The sequence below is a fragment of the Hyperoodon ampullatus genome (genome assembly GCF_949752795.1).
Source record: "Hyperoodon ampullatus genome assembly, chromosome: 16".
Classification (NCBI taxonomy): Eukaryota; Metazoa; Chordata; class Mammalia; order Artiodactyla; family Ziphiidae; genus Hyperoodon; species Hyperoodon ampullatus.
This window is the reverse complement of record NC_136929.1, coordinates 50,258,824-50,270,893: the sequence shown is the minus strand read 5'-3', so window position 1 is coordinate 50,270,893 and position 12,070 is coordinate 50,258,824.

Sequence of the window (12,070 nt, the reverse complement as noted above, 5' to 3'; positions counted from 1 at the left end):
GAAAAGAAAACACAAAACACTATGACATGCTAAAGACTGCTACTGTTTTAATATTAATTTAGTGAGAATCTTTTTAGCTTAAAGAATTATGGAAAGGAGGTGGCAAGCTGCTATACCAAACTATCAAGATCTACAAATGTTACAGTTTAAAATTTATTGGTTCTTTCATACAGAGATATTTAAAAGGCAATAACTTCATTACACAAGTTATATTGAAGCCATACCTAAGCAAGTTTAGACATTTTAAATATTCTTACATGAATTGTCTGTCAGTTAGGCATCTTTAATTGCATGGTATTTTAAAATTAAGCAGACATTTTCAATTTTATTGAGAAAGGTGGTGATCTCTGGTTATATTAAAAGGCTACTTTCCTCTTCACCCCAACATTATCAAAATGTACGAAAAAGCTATTAAAGGGAAAACAAGAATATCTCACCAAAAACATGAAATGACATTTATTGAATTAATATCTGCTTTTGTTTTCATTATAAAGCTAATGGGATTTTCCAAAACTTATAAACTGTTTCATATATGGCATTGAGATACTTTTATTCATTTTATCATCAAATACTTATAAAAACATGTTTAACTAGCATCCTTGATACAATATTTCCCAGCATTTTACTAAAATAATTATGAAAACAAAGAACAAGATTTACCTAAATTACAGTGTAGTCTATAAAGGACATCTAATTTATTTAAAAAGAAAGTAGTGGCATTAGTTTTAAAAATAGACTGTTTAAGACAAAACCAACTAAATGAAATTTTTATCATATCAGGATGATTAAAGAGATTAAAAAATAAGATGACATTGAAGAAAAATACTGCAGAAGAGAAAAACAAAATGAAGTTTTTACTGTGCTAACAACTTAGAGGCAAAACATATTTGTAAAAATAATATTTTATAAGCTGCAAAATACAATTTTATAAAACTTTCTGATATAGTCAGTAAAAAGCATAAAGACATGCAGGGTGCCTGTAACAAAGAGTTGCTATAAGGAGATAAGTGATTACTGAGATAGAAAGCAAATGAAAAACAAATGCAAAACAGAATGCATTTCAAAGACAGAGTGTTAGATGAAAAGGTAACTGGTTGAACTAAATAAAAGACTGAAAGTTAACTAAAAATTCGGTGGCAGAGTTAACATCACATTAGGGGAGTAGAAAGCAGAAGCAAAAGAGGAAATCGAATACTGATGTGAAGAATAAATCAAGACAGACTGCTACAATTCAGAGAACCTGGACTAAAATGATGAAAATAACAAGAGAGAATACATAAGGGAGAAAGAGTAAATTAAAATAAGCTTTATTTAAAGAAGAAACAAAACTTACAAAAGAAATAAATGTCAAAGACATAATTAAAAAATACTTTATTGGGTTAAAAATATGTTTTCACAACACAAAGTGTAACTACGTTCAAGCAAAGTAAATAAAAACAGATATACACATCAAATGAGTCAAATTTTCAATTGGAGGAATTAAAAATTTAAGCATTTGGGTAAACATGTTACAAATAATCAAACATCAAGCACCCCATTATGCAAAAATACATATGAGTTAATGAGTAGAAACAAGAATAAAGGGACATAAGATACCAGCTACAGTTTTAAAAAAATCAGTCAGAACTCAATAATCTCCTTTATAATGCTAAATGAAAGATACTGTGATTTTGTGAACAAAAATACAGTTGTAAACAAGAATCTATATGATTTAATTTCTTATTTATATATATGGAAACCACTTCCAAACCTGCATGATCACAACAAAGAGGAAAAGATAAATAAACACAGTGTTTTTCTCTTTTTACAAAGAACAGAGTCAGATGATATTTTTCAGAGATATTAATGGGAAAAAAAAAAAGGTTGAAAATAGGTTTTCAAAATCTACAAAAAAAAAAAAATATATAGTTCATACCGATTTTGAGGTGCCCATTGGAATTCATAGAGAGATGGAGAGTAGGGAATTCAATATGTATATCTGATGTCAGGAAGGAGAGAATGATTATTGGTTTCACAACTATAGAGTGTCATTCAAACAATAAGAATGAATGGGTTTCAGCAGGGACAGTTTATACTTGTATGTTCCTAACTGGGGGGTCCTGGCATATTGTTGTACTTGAGAAGGGCTCAGGTAGCCTGAAATAGTTTTAGCATTATTTCTCAGAAGAGCCTGGACCAGCTTAATATCTGAGAGTTAGGAAACTGTTTACTCTGACATTTTTACCCCCCTCCCAGAAATAGAACACTAAAATTTAGATGTTGAGCACTTCATCAGACAGAAGCAATTGAAACAGAACAAACAAGTAATATCCAAGAGGCCAAGGAAAAGTGATTGGTCAGTTTCTTGAATTAAAATATCTAATTAATTTTGGCATTACCAAGTGATTGCTAACAGTGGTAGAAGCTCTCTCAGTTATAAACCTACAAATCAGATTTAAGTGCCTTAAAATAGTGGGAAAATATGATATTTAAATATCAGATTATGTTTTGGGCAGCTTGACTATAAATGAAAAGAAGGAGTTACATTGGTGAGAGGCTTAGTGTAAAGAGAAGGGGAGTGGGTGATAGCACACTTAGGCTTGGACAGGGGGAGGAGAGAGTAAAGAGTGATTGGTTTACAACAGAAAGAAGAAAAGGTCATGGAGGGAACAAGATTCCTGGAAAGAATACAGATGTGAGATTACACATAGGTGGGAAATTGTGATTATGGGATCACAGGCAGATTGAAAGAGGACTGGAGAGACTTGTCATGTAAGAGCTCGTATTTCCTTTATAAAGAAATAAGCGGTGTCATCTGCTTCCTGTGAATAGGAAATATTTAGTAGAAGGAATCTCAGGAAGAATACTTTAGACTGGAAGTAGTGATTTCCAGAAAAGAGTTGCCTATTAAGGACTCATTTACTAGCCAAACATCTGACTTTGAAATCATGAATTTGTAATGTGTAAAATATACTGTGCACACTAGGAATGTCACCAGCATTTATCTACTTCATCTAAAATTATATGTTGCTATGAAGATCTTATGTTGCATTACATTGAACAAGGCTTTTTTCCCTACTTCAGATTTACATTATTTTTTAATGAGAGAATGAATGAGGAATTTTGTCTAATGTATTTATTTATTTACAATTATTTTGAATTTTATTTTATTTTATTTTTATACAGCAGGTTATCATTAGTTATCTATTTTATACATATCAGCGTATATATGTCAATCCCAATCTCCCAATTCATCCCACAAAAACCCAACCCTGCTTTCCCCCCCTTGATGTCCATATGTTTGTTCTGTACATCTGTCTCTATTTCTACCTTGCAAACCAGTTCATCTGTACCATTTTTCTAGATTCCACATATATGCGTTAATATACAATTTTTTTTCTGATTTACTTCACTCCATATGACAGTCTCCAGGTCCATCCACATCTCTACAAATGACCCAGTTTTGTTCCTTTTTATGACTGAGTAATATTCCATTGTACATATGTACCACATCTTCTTTGGTGTTGTCTAATATATTTTAAAATATATTGAAATAATCATGATGATTTCCTTTAACTTAGATTTGTTCATCTTATTAACATGTCTCCTAAATCTAAACCATCTATTCTTTCTAAGAATAAGCTTCACTTGTACTAAAATTAGAAAGAGGAAGAGGAGGAGAAGCAGGAGGGAAAAAAAGGAAAGAGAAACGTAGTGCTAAATATTTTGTGTGCCATGTTTCATTTGAGCTTTACTGCATATAATTTTCACTATTATTTCTGTACTCAAGTTAGGCCACTGATGGCCATCAAGGGATAGAAGGAAGATCATCTAGAGCTTTCAGGTATGTGAGTGAGTCATTTAATCCTTATCTTCCATATTATGAAGTTATGCCGTATACCTCATATTGAATTTTTTGGAATTGTGTGAAAAATTTCAAACTCTTTAGCAGTTCTGAGCCAAAGAGCAGCCAGTCCCAGTCAGATCACACCACTTAGAGCTTGTCCTTAGACTAACAGGAAATGGTGCCATTCTTGAATGAGACTGATTGATGTTGGCAGTTCCTTGGATAACACAGACCAAAGATCTAACATTTTTCTCATTAAAATAGCCTTCTGGGACACACTTATCTGAGTAAGTGACCCATTTTTCCACTTTAATTTGCCAAGGTGACATATAGGGTGATGAAGTTTCTAGCATATTCTGGTTTTAATATCAAAGTTAGGGAAATGTTTGGAAACTGATTTAAACCTGGTTTATGACACTGTGCTAAATCATGTGCCCCAATATAATTTCCTCCTCAATTAAAATATTTATATAAGCCACAGTGTCAAAATATTATTTTACCATGTTTTATATTTTTATTTGTTTACATAGCCTATTTTCTTAAGAATACATGCTCCAGAGGTAATCTTCTTTAGTTCAAAATGTGCAAAAAAATAATTAGAATTTTTCTGACTTAGAGGTGGATTAGGAGGAATAGAGTATCACAACCAAGTACCCTGATTTTTAACATATTCTATGGTTTATTTAGATAGTGATGTTCAAGCATAGATTACTCAGGAAAAAAAATACATCTTTTTAAAATTGAATTTTATGTTTTTACCTCCTCTTTTTCAGCATAACATTTAATTTGGATTTTCTTTCAACTCCTCTGTTTAAAAAATTGCTATAGGCAATGTGGAAGTGGAGGCCAAAAACAAATGTCATGACTCTCACAAAAATAATGGATTTAGGAGAAATAAAAACATCAGTTTGAAACGTCTTTTCTTTTTGTTTTCTTTAACTATCTGATGTCTTTTCACTTCTCAAAATAATTGTCTCTAGCTGTCCATGCTGAGTGTACCCCATAGCTGCAACTACTTTGATAAAAGTCTATGCTTATGTTTTCTTCATTATTTTCCTAAAATTAATCCAGCACTTTTGAAATGGATCAATGGAAAGTACTCCCCTCTTGTTTCAATATTGTATTTACTTTTAATCTAGAGCTTCGTTTATGCATTTTTGTTGGAGATCAATGTCTAAATGAACTGGCTTATTCCTACTTTTAGTGGAATGTAGACTTTATGGACATAAACTCTGTCAGAATCAACTATAGAGTGAGTCGCACTGGCTGTAGTCATAGCAACAGAAGATACAAACTCTTGTACATAGATTTATATGTAAATGTTTTTCTTCTCTAATCTTCTTAAACACTTCCAATGCTGGCCTTTAATAAATGTTAGAAGCAAAATCAACCAATTTGGTCAATATATTTCTAACAACATGGTTTATAATAATGATATAAAAATAATTAAAATGTCAATTTTGACATTTTGTGTTCTTTTTATCTTCAGGTTCACGGATGTTTTGGTTACTAACACGTTTCATTACTTACCATGATGACAAAAGTAGGTGTGTGAATTTTCCCTGCAGTTTTCATGAAAATGTATTGATATGCATCTCAGAAGAACTAGAGCTTCTTGACTGAATAAGCTAAAGCTGCTACCCTGCCCCCTTTATCAAACCTCTGGTACAAGATCTATTTTTCCTAAGACCTTTCCCACACTGCAAAATATTTTTTTTCATGATCAAAGTAACACATGTACAGCTATTTATCTTATGGTGTGAAATTCCTTAACTCCACAGCTGACCATAGTCATAGAATGGCACTGACACAAATCTGTGGATGCTTCTCCCCAATTTAGCTACCATATATTACCTGGGAACACATCTCCACTTGACTGTCAAAGCAGGTTGCTGCATTCTGGAGTCTTTTCTGATTAAAAAATTATCTGACACAAAGTAGCATTCCTAGTCTAATTTCTTTGGATTTGACATTCTCCTTGGGAGCTCCTATAGAGATGACATTATTATTTCTATAAATTCATTAATGTATGATGGTAGTAAAACCAGTTTTTGATAAGTTTTTTAAATAATAGAAATAGATTGGAGTATGGGGAATTGGTGAGAATTTGTATATTTAAATCTGAGAAAAAACATAAGACTAAATAGTACATAGTCACTGACACAGTTGTCTATGGAAATTTCACTTTGATAGACTCTCCATTTGTTGTACAATTTAAATCAAATGTTTCTTTGGTTTTTAAAGGGAGTATTGATTTTTATGTAAGTATTGATTTTATGATTTTTATATCTTTATTGTCTATGAAAAATATGATAGTATTGATTATCTATGAGAAATAAATAAATGAAAAAATAGTTGATATTTGTTTTAAAGAAGAACAGACCACAAGGCTATATAGATGACTATATGCATCTTTGTATAATTATACAGAGTTTATAGATGTAAACTATACATATACTCAACTATATATATGTATGTATAAAGCTTTTATCATAATGTTCCTTCTCTCATGCCTGAAAGGTTAGGAATTTTTTAGCAAGGAAGTCTATCTTCTACAAGGAACATAACTATGAATCCTAACAAAAGGTGAAAATAAAAATGAAATATAAAATTCCTCACATTTTTTCATAGTTATTAGCATATAAACTTACAAAATGCATAATAAATGGTTTCTTCTTGCTCACATGGTAGCCCTTTTTAGATCATGGGAATCGCTGGAATAACTGCTACACCTTATTATTCGGGGACTCACAGTTCCTCCATTGTATGACTTTGCCGTTTCTTTGGCATTGGAATCTATGCTAGATCATCTACATCCAACAAGATAAGCACAGAAGTATAAAGCATCACAGGGAGATGTTAAAGTGTGGCATAAAAATGATGCCTCACTTACTTGCATCCATATTCCACTGTACTGGTCTCAGCCACCTGACCCCAACTAACTTAAAAAAAAAAATGCTGAGAACTATTGTTTAATGGTATACAAGGAGGATAGGGGAAAAGGGAAAGAGATTTGGTGACATAGATTATTAGCTCTGTCAAAACCTTATATTCTGTCAATCAGTAACTTTTTAAATCTTCCTCTTGCACACAGAACATACGTACCTTCCTCCAAGGAATAGAACCCAAAGTCCCATTCAGTCTCTGCAGCTCCAAGTCCAAAATGTCCAGAGATGTGTAGACCTTGTCACCAGGCCTATATATGAGGTTTGTGGTCTGGTAGTATCATCATTATCAAATATAGATAAACGGCTTGGTCATCATCATACTCATAGTCTACTTGATTACCATACACATCCACATATATACACATACACACAAATATATGAAGAACAATGGTAATGGAGGGCCCTTTGACAGTATTTATATATACATATATCTATATTTACATCTAGAAGATCTTTGTATAATATGTCATTTATATGTATTATATGTGTATATATATTACATATATGTACATATACACTTCTATGTGTATACAGAGATAGTTATATAAATATAAATGTAAAATAAATAAATAAATATTTATATATATGCACACTCCTATATTATTAATTATCTGAGGTAAAATTCACAGAGAGTAAAATGTACAGATCTTAAGAGTACAATTATTTGTGGAGTTTGTATAAATGTATATCAACACTTTATCAACTTATAGAATAGTTTCATCATCCCAGCAAGTTTCTTCCTGCTGCTTTCTACTCAATCCCCAGTATTAGCCCCCTTCCAGGTAACCACTGTTCTACTTCCTATCCTTGGAAATTAGTTTTGCATATTTCTGACCTTCACATATAAAAAGAATTAAACAATACAGATTCATTTGTGTCTGGCTTCCTTCATTTAACATGCTATCTTAACATAGTCATGTTACTTGCATAACTTTTAAAGAATTATATTGTTGATATAGTTGGCTTGTATCATTTTTGAAAAATCATAGACGAATATGAATTCTAACACACTTACACTTACATTGCAATTTTTAAAATGCATTTTCCAGTTGATAAACAATTGGGTTATTTACAGTTTTTGTTATTATGGTGTAAGTTAGATAAATACACTTGTGTAAATCTTTTTGTGGAATTTCCTTTCTTTTGGGAAATAAATTTCTTGATTTATAAGGTAGATGTTTGTTTAATTTTATAAAAAATCTGGCAAAATCTGTCCAGACTGGTTTTACCAGGTAAATCCCTACTAACAATTTAGAAGAATTTCATTTGTTCTACAGATTTGCCAGTATTCAATGATTATCTATTTTCTTTCTTTATGGTAGTAATGAAATTATATCTCATTGCAGTTTTTTCTGCATATCACTGATAACTAATGATGTTGGATATATTTTCATGTGTTTATTGACGATGTCTATTCAACACATGTCTATTCAAGGCTTTGCCAATTGTGGTGTACAAGTTTTTCTTTCTGTTATAGATTTCAGAATCAATATTTTGCATATAAATTCTTGATATAAATCATTGTTCTATATATTGTATTGTAAATATTTTCTCTAATTCTGTTGCTTACCTTTAAAAACAAACTTTCCTTTTTAGAGCGATTTTAGATTCACAGGAAAATTGATAGGAAGGTACAGAGATTTCTCATAGACTCCCTGCCTTCATACATGCATAATCCTCCCCATTATCAACATCCCCCCTAAGAATGGGACATTTGTTATCATTGATGAACCCACATTAATACACTGTAATCACCCAATTCCATAGTTTACATTAGAGCTCACTTTTGTAAATTCTATAGGTTTGGACAAACGTATAATGACATGTATCCACCATTGAAGTATCATACAGGATAGTTTCACTGCTCTCAAAATACTCTTGTTCATCCCTTCCTCCCCCTTATTCTTCCCCCTAATCCCTGGCAATCCCTGATCTTTTTATTGTCTCCATAGTTTTGCCTTTTCCACATGTCAACATATTTGGAATCATACAGTATGTAGCCTCTTCAGACTGACTTCTTTTGCTTAGTAATATGCATTTAAGATTCTGTCTTTTCATGGTTTGATAACTCATTTATTTTTATTATTATTATTATTTTTTTGTGGTATGCGGGCCTCTCACTGTTGTGGCCTCCCCCATTGCAGAGCACAGGCTCTGGACGCTCAGGCTCAGTGGCCATGGCTCATGGGCCCAGCCGCTCTGTGGCATGTGGGCTCTTCCCGGACTGGGGCACGAACCCGTGTCCCCTGCATTGGCAGGCGGACTCTCAACAACTGCGCCACCAGGGAAGCCCCTAATTCATTTATTTTTAACATTGAATAATATTTCATTTTCTGGATGGATCATCATTTATTTATCCACTCAGTTACTGAGAGACATCTTGGTTGCTTTTAAGTTTTGGTTAATTATGAATAAATCTGCTACTACCATCTGGGTGTGGGCTTTTTGGTGGACATGTTTTCAACTCCTTTGTGTAAATGAAAAGAAGTGTAATTGCTGAATCCTATGGTAAGATTATGTTTACTTTTGTGAGGAATTGTTAACTGTCTTCCAAAAATGGCTGTGCCATTTTGTATTCTTACCAGCAATGAATGAGAGTTTCTGGTGCTCTACATCCTTGTCAGCATTTGGTGTTGTCAGTGTTCTGAATTTTGGCCATTCTAATAGATGTGTAGTGGTTTTAATTAGTTGTTTTAATTTGTGTTTCCCTGATGATATATGATGTGGAGTGTCTTTTCATATGCTTATTTGTCATCCATATATTTTCTGTGATGAGGTGTTTGTTAAGATCTTTGGCCCATTTTTTAATCTGGATGTTTGTTTCCTTATTGTTGATTTTTAAGTGTTTTTTTCTGGTATATTTTGGATAACAGTCTTTTATCAGATGTATCTTTGCTAAATAATATCTCCAGGTCTGTGGCTTGTCCTTTCATTCTCTTGAAGATGCTTACCTGCCTTTTAATTTCTTAACAATGTTTTTTTATGAATAGATTTTTAAAAATTTTTGAAAGTTCTCTTTAGCAATGATTTTTTTAAATTTTAGTGCTTTAATATTCTAAGATATCTTTGTATATTTCAAGTACTCAAACATATCTCCTTACGTTTTCTTCTAGAGGCTTTATAACTGTAGCTTTTATATTTACATCTCTGATCCATCTACAATTAATTTTTACATGGTTTGAGATAGGAGACCATATTCATGTTTCCCACATATGTATTCAGTTGTTCGTACATCATATGTTGGAAATATATTTTTTCCCATAGAATTTCCCTGATGCCTGTATTATCTGTATAGCTGTATTTCTCTATCTGGACACTTTCTTCTCTTCTATTTATGTATTTGCCACTCCAAACATCAAACCTGTATTTTGATTAGGGGATTACACATTTAATTGCTAATTCTAGTAAATTAACCAATTGATCATTATGAAATGTCCTGTTTTGTCTCTGATAATACCTCTTATCCTTAGTTCACATAGTCTGATACTAATATTGCTACTTCAATCTTTGTATTTGCATGGTATACCTTTTACCCCTGTTGCTTTTAACCTATGTCTCTTCAGTAATAACCTGCATATTGAGGGATGGCATTTCTTTTAATCCATTCTGGAAAACTATTTTCTAATTGGATTTTATTATTGTAAGAGCACTTAACATGAGATCGACCCTCTTAAGAAAAAGTTAAGTGTACAATATATTATTGTTGACTAGAGATACAATGTCGTACAGATCTCTAGAACTTAGTCATTTTGCTTAAGCATAACTTTATGCCTGTTGATCAGTAAATCCCCATTTCTCCCTTCACTCAACTCCTGGCAACCACTATTACATTCTTTGATTTTATAGATTTGACAACTTTAGAATGTTCATATAGGTATTTATCTTTCTGTGACTGGCTTATTTCACTGACATAATATCCTCAAGATTCATCCATGTTGTTGCATATTGTAGAACTTCCTTCCTTTAAAAGCCTGCTAGTGGGAAGCAGCTGCATAGCATAGGTGCTTTGTGACAACCAGAAGGGTGGGATAGGGAGGGTTGGAGGAAGATGCAAGAGGGAGGGGATATGGGGATATATGCATATGTATAGCTGATTCACTTTGTTATACAGCAGAAACTAAACAACACTGTAAAGCAATTATACTCCAATAAAAATGTTAAAAAGAAAAAAAAAAAGGCTGAGGGCTTCCCTGGTGGCACAGTGGTTGAGAGTCTGCCTGCCAATGTAAGGGATGCGGGTTCATGCCCTGGTCCGGGAAGATCCCACATGCTGTGGAGTGGCTGTGCCCTTGAGCCATGGCTGCTTAGCCTGTGCATCTGGAGCCTGTGCTCCACACCTGGAGAGGCCACAGCAGTGAGAGGCCCACATACCACCAAAAAAAAAAAGGGTTGAATAATATTCTATTGTATTTATATATCACATTTTCTGTACCTGTTCCTCTGTTGATGGATATTTAAGTTGTTCCCATAGCTTGGCTATTGTGAATAGTGCTTAAATAAACATAGTAGTGGTAATATGTTTTCAAAATTCTGATTCCAGTTCTTTTGGATAATATCCAGAAGTGAGCTGGCTGGGTCATATAATAGTTATATTTTTAATTTCTTGAAAAAATATATTGTTTGCCACAGTGTCTGTATCATTTTGGATTTCCACCATCAGTGGGCAAGGGTTTCAATTTTTCCACATCCACACCAACACTTGTTGTCTTTTGATTTTTTTTTTTTGATAATAGCCATACTGACAAGTGTGAGGTAATGTCTCATTGTGGTTTTTATTTGCATGTCTCTGATCATTAGTGACATTCAACATCCTTTTATGTACTTGTTGTTGATTTGTATACCTTCTTTAGAGAAACCTCTGTTCAAGCCTCAGCCCACTTTAAAATTCTAGCCACCCAGCTCTAGATAGGCAAAAAAGTAACCTCATAAGGAACTTCATCTTACCCAATGTGGGTCTTATGTCATGGGTCAAATCCCCTATAGCATCTACATGAATTTTGTCATGTTTTAGTACCTTCAGTGTTATTTTTTTTAATTCCGTCCAGAATGGATCACTGTTAGTGTAAGACTTGTTTAAAACATGCTATTCCATCATCAATTTCATATGTATACACACACACACACAGACACACACACAAACATTTTTAGAGTAAATATTATACTGCTTTACTATTTATGATACTGATGCATATTTACATTTAAAATAATAATTTGACCAAAGAATGCAAAGAAAATTATTAGTGCATAAATCCACATAGATTAAGATTTGTCAAAATTTGTGAACATAAGTATGAAA